Source organism: Pteronotus mesoamericanus, unplaced genomic scaffold (genome assembly GCF_021234165.1).
Source record: "Pteronotus mesoamericanus isolate MK-2021 breed Mesoamerican mustached bat unplaced genomic scaffold, CSHL_Meso_final contig_657, whole genome shotgun sequence".
NCBI classification, from domain to species: Eukaryota; Metazoa; Chordata; class Mammalia; order Chiroptera; family Mormoopidae; genus Pteronotus; species Pteronotus mesoamericanus.
The window spans coordinates 19385359-19395077 of record NW_026555229.1 but is presented as its reverse complement, the minus strand read 5'-3'; the positions used below and the strand labels follow the sequence as shown (position 1 = coordinate 19395077).

The following is a 9719-nucleotide window of genomic DNA, read 5'->3' as shown; positions in this document are numbered from 1 at the left end:
GCTGTCTACATGGTAAATGTGATACATGCTCATGTTAAACAAAAACACATACCCTCAAGGCAGAAAAGAACAAAGATGAATCCCATCTCCCAGAAACAAAAATTCTTAAGATAAAGTGAACATCATTTCTGCCCTACGTACATATAGGAGTACTGATAAACATTAGGTAGATGGATAGATGTAGTATATAAAGATGGATTTAATCTGGACATGTTCTTTTAATGACAAGTAGTTAAATTTAACTTTGAATTTAATAAAAGAAAACCTGAATTGAAATACATGGTTTTGTTGGATCACAAAATTTTTGTACATTATGAAAAATATTATTTCCTAAAAGAATTCTCTAAAGCTAAAAAATTATTATTTTAGATTATGAAAAAAGAAAAGAATTTATTAGCTCACGTAATGAGAAAGTCCAGGAAGGAGTGTTAATTCTGGATGCAGCTGGGTCTGGGAACAGCAATGAGAATGACGGTTCTCTGTATCTCCCCCGTCGCCCATAGCTCTTGCTCTGTGTTCTTCCGGTTTGTTCCACGTTCAGACCAGCTTCAGTGCGGCAACAAACATCGCTGTGGGAAGCTCCACACTTACGTTATACTAAAATGGAGATGTTGGCATTGCCTGGAGATCAGAGTCATTGCATCTCCTTTGTTTAACTGCTCCTTTTAATTTTTGACAATACTGACTTCCTACTCTAAAAGATAGGTGTGTTAGTGTTTGTCATACATTTTCCCTTATCTCTTCCTACTGTATACCAGTTTTTGGTAATTACTGTGTTTACCTCATCCAGATATATAACATCCACATTTATGATCATAATTCTCATAGTTGTTTCATGTTGGTTTGACATAATAATAAATTTGGGGCCAACACTGCCAGTCATTTTAATATCGTTCTCCGTTCCTGGTGTCTCCATTTTGACTTATCACTAATTGGAAACACCTTTTTCAAAAAGTGTTCATCATCACTGTGTACCCCATGGTTTTCCATGTTGGAGACTGTCTGCATGTTGCTTTATACTTGAACTGTCCCTTATGTAGGTGAAATTTGCTTGGGATGCTTTCTTTTCTCCAGGCATTTGTCATTGTTCCAGTGTCTTTTGCCACTGAATTTTGCAAGAGAGAATTCTGAGGCCACCTGATCCCTCTGCCCCTATATAGGTCCTTTTTCAAACTATCTTTTTTCTTGAAGATTATTTCTTTACCCTGTAAGTCTAATAATTTAAACAGGATGTGTCTTAATGTTAAGGATCCTCCCTCAAATTTTGGTGGAGTGCTATGTATTCAGTCAGTCAGTGGAGTTGGGTCTTTCTTCAATTTGGAACATTTTCATGTACGATATATCTAAATGTATGTGTACATTATATTCTCTCTTGGAATACGAATTATTTTTATGTTAGATGGCTTTTCTCTGACCTCTATATTTATTAGCTTTTTTCATTGCTTTAAAATCTCTGTGGATTTTTCAAAAGCTCTGTCTTTAGGTCCATTATGTCAAATCTCTCCAACAGTAATAGAAGTTGTTGTTCTGCTCGATACTGATCATTTCTGGTGTCCTTCATTCCAAGCTCTGTCTAATGCCATTCCTCTTTAGCCTAAAGGACTCCCTTTAGCTTAGCATGTCTTGTAGAGCATGTCTGCTAGAAGCAAATTTTCTCAGCTTTTCTTCATCTGAAGAGGCCTTTATTTTGCTTTAATTTTTGAAGAATGGTTCCACCAGTATAGGATCCTAGCTTGATGAGGTTTCCTCCACCTCGTCCTTTTAGCAATTTCAAGGTGATGTTTTATTGCTGTCTGGTCTGCATTGGTTCTGCTAAGGGGTTAGTAGTTATTCAAGCCATTGTTCTTCTCAGCCTACGTTTAATGTTTTTTCTCCATATTTACCTTCTTTTGAATTTACTGAATTTCTTGGACAAGGTAATGCTTTTTACCAAATTTTGGGAAATTTGGGACTTAACTTCCTCGAATATGTTTTTGGGCCCACTCTCCCTTTTTCCCCTTTGACACTATAATCACAAAGGAATGTTAGACTATTTGATATTGCCTCCTAGGTCACTCAGTACTGATTAATTTTTTCCAGTTTTTTTCTTTGTTATTCAGATTGGATAATTTCTATTGATTTATCTTCAGTTTATGGGCTCTGCCTTGTGCATAACTGAAACATCCGGAGGTATGTCATTTCATGTGCTGTTTGATCCAGGAACTCAAATGTTGTCCCCAGGGCTCAGTCTCCCTCTCTCCACCCCTCACCTGTACCCTCAGTAGAGCGTGAGCCCCATTCTCAGCCAATTCTCATATCATGGTAGAAAAATGGTCACCCGAACATCACTTTGGTTTGGGTTCAAGTCCAGTAGGAATATGAATAAATGGATACCTCTCAGCAAGAGCCTGTGACTCTCACTGTGTCTGACTGCATCACCACGCCCTGGGCCATCGCCGGGCTGGGAGAATGGGGTCCGCTCATCCACGGGCCTGAGTCAGTTCTGCTTAGGACTGCTTAGTTAGTCCAGGTTAGGCCTGGGGTTGGCGCCGCTGATCTACATGGATCAATGGTGCAGAAAGAAGTTTCCCACAAAAAAACTGAAATAATTCAGTAGAAGTAGGTCACCAGACTCTAGAAGGCTGTAGAACAGCAAATGTTTTCGACAACTGAGCAGCATGTTGGTTGGGCGGGTGGTTGGTTGGTTGGTTGGTTCATTCCAGGTATATTAAAAATCAAAGGTCCTGAATGCCGTTAACTTTCTGCTCATCAGTTGACCTTCAGGGTATTTCTCAGAACCTGTAGGAACCTCCCCGGAAGAATCCATGTGAGTTTGTCAAGCAGACAATCTGAGACACTCACAGAAAGCAGGGATGCTCTTGTGGCCCATCCACTATTTATTCTCCATAAATGTGAATTATTCCAGGTTTATTTGGGTAAAATAAGTGTTGAATTTTATAAGTTAAATAAAAAGTCTTTCTTAGGGTGTTCAGATCAAACAGCCACATAAAAACATTTAATATTCTGAAAAAAAGATACAATGGCAGGGCCGACAGGAGCCAAAAGGCCTCGCAGTGGCTCAGAGCATTCCTGTTCACTTATCTCTGATTTTTGTTTGTTTGTTTGTTGTGTGCTTGTTTTTGTTTCACTTTTAAGAAATGAGACTCTATTCTGGTGCAGTCTGTTGCTGCATACCTTTAAATCTTCAGAGAAATATGCAGGAGAAAAGGACTTGAGAACCACCTATCTGGAATTGGTTTTCAGGAAATCAGACAAAGCTGAAAAGGACAGATGGGGCCCCTTTGCTACCTCATGTGAAAAAAAATTATTCTGTAGGACAGAGCAAGTCCAGGTTGGCGTATTCTTTCTCTAGGGCGCTTTACTTCATTTATGGCCTCTGTTTCTTGTCACCTCTCAGGTTGTCTGGGAACTTTTAAGGCAAATGTGCAGGCCGATCGGTTTCTCTTAATCAAAGTAAGCATCGTCTCACCCTTTGCCTGGGTTGCGTTGTCCTGGTAGATAAAGAGGTTATCATGTTGTTCTCACATCTAATCTTTAGAAGTTCAAAATAAAATTAAATCCCACATCCGAAGAGTTTCGTAGATCTTTTACCCAGGTTGATATATGAGACTAGTATTTAATTTGATACTTGCAGGATTAAATACTGGTTTGAGACCTTCAAAGGTTGTTTTTTTTTTTTTTCTCTCTCTCTCTCTTTTTATGCATCTCACTCATGCTCTGGAATAGTTCCATGATATTCTTAACTGGCACACTATCTTCGATCCTTGAGGCCTGAAGAAAGCCAATGATTAATTCAGATCTTTGTGGGCGTTTGCAGCAGACTCTCAGGATCAACGGTTCCTCAGAGTAGGGGAGGTGTGGATCTGGGTGTCTCACTGCATGCTGTGGGATTCTCACGGGTCTCCAAATATTATCTGTACTCAGTTTTATTGAAAAGATAAATATCTCGCCTTTGTAAGAGATAAGGAAATCGGAACCTAAAAATGTAAAAATAACTTCTCGCAAGCTGCCCAGGACGTAATGACTTGCAAGCCCGTCCAGGAGACTGAGGTTTGCCTGCCCTGGCTGGGGTCCAAAGGGGTCAGCTGAGCCTCCTGTGTCTTCTGTCCGAGGACTGCGCTCCTTGGGGGGCATTTTATCACATGACCCACTCACTTCCTGGGAGACGAGGGATCCCGCATGATGAGGAGGCAGGCATTGTCCCCCGCCGCCACAGCCAGCAAGCCTGCCTCGCTAAGGAACCCACCCCCCCGCCAACACCCAGGGCTGCTCCCCTCCACCCAGTCTCCGAACCACAGCCCAAGTGATTTTGAAAAAAACACAACCCTGAACTGATACACTGATGAGAACCCAGTGTCACCTTGTCCCTGCACAGTTACAGATCTTCAGTGGCATCCCCTACTCGTGTCAGGATGAAGCCCAAGTTCCTTGCAAGGCCCTGGCAGTCTAGCCGTGCTGACTGTGGGCCTCATCTTCGTCATGTGACCCCTCCTCCTCGAGCCACAAAGAGAGAAGGCACCCCCTTCTTGTCTTTCCACCCTCCCACTTATTTTTATGCTCGGCCATTAGCTTGGCCAGGGGGTCCCCCAAACACACCCCTCCCTAGAACCAGGCGGGAGCGCGGGCACTGGCTCCTGTCTGAATGGCAAGCTCCAGTGCTGAGCCACCACCGGTGCTGCGGGCTCAGGGCCCACATGCGCCGGGCACACAGTAGGTGCCCAGGAAACGTTTGTTGAAATCTAAGCATAGTTTATAGTGCTCCCACAGGCAGGGTCTGGGGGCCAGAAAAAATGGTTGAGATTTTTTTTTTCCTTTAAAAAAAAATTCATTCTGAAAGAGGTGTCCTTTAAGAATTTCTGTGCTGTTTTTTTTTTAAACATCCTTCAAGGTCTGTCATTTTACAAAGAGCCCTTCTTGCTCACTACCCATCACAACTGAACGTGAGGGAGTGAAAAGCCCCAGGAATGGTTTACTTGGATTTGAGCTGGTGAAAGCAAATGAATGGACTTCCCGCTTTCCGTGGGAGCTCTGTTCGTTATAAATAGTCATGAAGTTTTTCCTCCTAGGTTTTTCCCTAAGAACATCTTGTCTGAGGGAAGTGGGAGGGGCACTTGGAAACTGTCTGCTGAAACATTTATTAACTGAAAATGGTGTTAAAGGAAAATATATGCCTCATGGAAATGCAGGTTTGTTATCACACATATGGGATACATTTTTACTGAAGCTGAATAGTTTCTGAAGCACAAAATCCCATACATGCACAAACTGCTTTGCTGTATTTTGTTGTTTGACTCAATTCAGAAGTGCTACAGGGAATTTAATAGAAAGAATGTTGGCCTTTGAAGACCACACCTAATTTTATTATTGCTGGCATATTTATTGAAACATGTAGCATCGATGACTTATTTCTATGCTGTTTTGCTGAGCTCATGTTTAAGCTTTGATTTCTGTTCAAGGCTGAGTTTTGTCTTTGGAATCTTATTTGAAAGATTTTTTTTTACAATACAAGAATAGACCCATTTTTACTTTTATTTCTATTAGTAACACAACTGTTCTGGGAATTTCCTTTTTATGGATAAAGTAGTAAAATGAGATAGCACTGGCGAGAGGAGTTTTGGGAGACTCCACCTCTGAAGTGTCTCCCACTGCCTTCCACTCTGTGGCTCAGATCCCAGAGCAGGGCCACCTGGGTTGGGGTCATCAACCTGCATGACTCTGATCTGGAAAGGCCCCTAGGATGTGCTACCTACTCTGGTATAAAACCAGGTCTTGGAAGATCATAGCCTGGGTGCAGAATCCCAAGCTGGTGGGAAATTTGCCTGTGGCCCATGCTTTCTGCTCTTTCTTTTCAATGCTGGAGCAAAATTCAGCTAAAGAGAAGCAAAGACCCTGGCCAGTGGAATGGAAAACATGTAATAAAATGAGTATCTTAACACAACACCTAGGTCTCTTTTCACCAATTCTGGGCCACCTCTGACATGACCAGGGCTCCGTGGGGAACATGGCCTAGATTTACATCAAGGGAAGAAAGTATCCCAGCAAAGTTAGATTGTAAGAACTCCTCCTCTTCCTGAATGAAGGACTTTGTGGAAAGGAGGAGGAAAGAAGGGGGGAAATTCGAGCTTGGCCAAAGGCTTAATGCCCATCACCTCCCCACCCTTCTCTTGCACAATAACCTACCCAGGACCCAGTGTCTGGAGGCCACTGTGGTCTCAGCTGTCTTCCATGTCGACTCTCAGGAGCATCCAGGTTCATCTTACCTGTAGGTCCTACTGCTCAGGTCTTCTCGCTGTCATGATCCAGAGAAAGTATTGGGCAATAGCCACTTTTCGGCACTCTCAGGCCTTGAGGGAGGAAATGACCAACACACAGGTCCTCAGGGAGTTTCCCCAGAAAAGACTCCCTTCCTCAGAGGAGAGGTTCAAGAACAGAGGAACATCCTAAGACAAGAGTCTCTGATGTCCAGCATTACCCCTGAAAGTCTCTAAGGAAGACACTGTATTAGAGACCAATGTTCATTGGTAATTCATCTTTCAGTATCTCCAACGCTTCAGTTCCCTAGTGTAGTAGCTGATCACTGCATCTTCTGTTGACACTAAATCAAGTAGCCGACTTGCCTCTAGGGGCCATGTTAGAAAAACACATCCTACAAATGAGAGCTGTTCACCCCATGAAACCCACAATACAGAGGTAGGGAGGGCTGGGAAGGGTCGTACAGTAGAGAGAAGGAAGACCAGATATGCTCTTACTTCCTAGTTCACATTGACTCAGTCACTTGCTTGTTGAGGAAGAATTGCCTGTGTCATTTAGATTGTTGTTTTTCCTTCTCCTCCCCTAACCGATGCAGCTGCCGCCCCTCCCTGTTTGCCCATCTTGGAATCTGTGTGTGATGTTCCTCCATTATCGACCAACCAGGAGGCTGCGTGACAGCAGGCAGCCTGTTTCTCTCAATCACTCCTGTACTGCTGGTGCCCACAGTGTCTGCTATTCTTTGTAAACATGTGTTCAGTGAGATAAAATACTTAGGAAGAGGTGACAACAGAAAAGAAAATAAGAGCAGTAGATGTTTCGAAGGGTGAAATCAGTGTAGGAGCTGAGAGAGTGAATCCATCAGCTGAAGTTGATCAAGGTCAGCTTCCTGGAGGGTTTGGGATTTGAACTGGCCTTGGACAATTCAACAGGAAGGGAGAGCCTGAAAGATACAAAGACTGAATAAGTTGAGAAAGGACATAGTAATGAGTGATTCTAGACTTCTGGGATGACCAGTGGATAAGTATGTTAGAGCAAAAGTCAAAAAGTACGTAATTTACCCCAAAGTTAGATGAAATTGAAGTAAAATATTATATTTCCAAAATGTTGGGTCCCTCTTTCTTGGCCTTTCTTCTTGTTCCTCTGCTCACCCTCTCTGACTTCTCAGTTACCTACTAGTCCTCTTTCTGGATTTCTCCCGGGTTAGAAACCTATTGGTTTCATGTCCCTGGAGAGGACCTGAGCAAGGACCCAGATGGTATAGTTCCTGGCATCAGGGTTCTCAGTCACTGCGCTGAACTAAGTCCGTTATCTCTGTGAAATGTAGCACAAAAGGTTAAAAAAAGGGCACTTTAAAATAGATGGGGCAAAACCAAAGTAAGATTTAGTGTGATTTCTTTATTTTTTTTTAAATGTGTATTTACAGGGAAAATTCACGTGTTTTTAAAAAGGAAATATCCTGAATGAGGGTTGCCAATTTGGACCGGTAGAATAATTCACATCATGAAGATAGCTTGGTTATCAAAAACATGCTGACCGACAGAGAGTACAGTCAACTTCGGCACGTTTCTCAGGGTCTAATAACAGAGCAGATGCCACAATCAGCAGCGCATTTCCTGCGTTACTATGCAAATCTCACTGCCACCAAATTAATAGTTGTCATGTGCTGTGTTTCCTGGTTTCTCGTATCCCTTTCATTTTCATATCAGAGATTAAGAAAAAAGGCATACTTCTATTATCAGTCAACTCTGACTACATGTATTTTCCCTCTTTTTGGCCAAGTGCTAGTTCACTGACACGGGCTTAATGGAAAGAAATGATAGTACTATTAAAAAATAATTATGGACTTAAAATAGCAGGCACATTCTGAACCGCCATGGTTATAATAGAGATGGGTGGAGAATCCTAAGTGTAACTGTGAATTATCTTCTTTCTGCTGTTTGGGAAGTGGGGGAGGGATACACATTGATTCTGAATATTTTTTCCTTTTGGAATTATTTTTGGCTGGCGACATGACTTAAAGATAATTTTGCTATGGCATGCTCGTAAGCCAGTTTACTGGCTTTTCAGTGATTCCCAAGGTGGGTGGGAAGGTGAGCCTCGTATCAGAACCAACAGGGGTACTTTTGTTTTATTTTTTATTTATTTTTTTAAATCCTCACCCAAGGATGTATTTATTGAATTTAGAGGGAGAGGTAGGTGTGTTTAGGGGCGGGGGGAGAAACATCATTGTAAAAAACATCCATTTGTTGCCTCCTTTATGCACCCCAACTGTGGATCAGGCCTGCAACCTAGGTATGTGCCCTGGCCAGGGGTGGACCCCGCAGCTTTGAGGTATGCAGGACAATACTCTGACCAACTGAGCCCCCCACCAGGGCAACAGGGCATTCTTTTCGATGAAAAGCCCCCTGGAGATTCTGACATATAGTTTAAAGGGGACCAGTCCCCCTACGCCTTTCCAGCATGAACAACTATTAGCAGGTTATGTAATATTCTTCAGCTATCTTGAGGATATACAAGAGTTGAGAATTACCAGCTTGAATGAATTTTATAGCTAAACAAAATAAGCCACTGCTACTTAACTCTCATGTCTTCAGGATAGATTAGCTGCTGATTCCCTAATATTTGTTATGTGCTGTGAGATTTGTGAGGTGCTCACATACATAGGGTCCAGTCTAAATAACTATACTTACCTGGCAGGGGGGATACCATGATCCCGAAGGTGGTTTTCCCAGAGCGAGGCTTATCCATTGCTCTCTGGATGTGCTGACCCCTGCAATTTCCCAAAATGTGGGAAACTCAACTGCATAATTTGTGGTAGTGAGGGACTGCATTCGCGCTCTCCTCTGGGGGGAAAAAAAAGTGCTCGCTTCGGCAGCACATATACTAAATACTGTTCTCACTGTATAGACGGGGAGTGGAGGCTTAGGAAAGAGTAGGGCCTAAGACCACCTGCTAAGTGATTTGCATCCTAGCTTTTCCTTCTCCAAAGTGCAATCAGCAAGTTCACTATCAATTCAAACAACCAGAGCATGGCCCTGTAACGGACACCTGTCTTTGCCTGTCACCACCTCTTTCCATCTTAAGGTACAGCACTCTGACTCTCCTTTAGGGATTATTCCTCTCTCTCTCTCTCTCTCTCTCTCTCTCTCTTCATGTGGCTCTAGCGGGGCCATTCTTACTGTTATCCCCAGGAAGGACACTGTCCCCACCTCAGCCAGCCATCAGCTCATGCTATAAATCCAGCCACAGTGATAGAGCCAGGGATGGGCACATGCCCCTTGTACATATTATAAGGACTTGGCTCATGTAATAATGGAGACTGACAGGTCCCAAGATCTGCAATCACAAGCTGGAGATTCAGGAGAGCGCACATGTAGTTACAGGTTGAAAGCCAGCAGCCCAGTGATCCAGGAAGAGTTAATGTTTTAGTCTGAATCCAAAGGCTCAAAAAGATTAATGTCCCAGCT

General features: G+C 42.8%; 1 non-coding gene across 1 annotated transcript; it reads left to right on the top strand.

The window, feature by feature from the left end:
- The first annotated feature begins 8934 nt into the window (after window positions 1-8934).
- LOC129077379 (U1 spliceosomal RNA) lies at window positions 8935-9098 on the top strand. The gene has a single exon (XR_008529837.1). It is a non-coding gene; the product is annotated as a U1 spliceosomal RNA (small nuclear RNA).
- The last annotated feature ends 621 nt before the right edge of the window (window positions 9099-9719 follow it).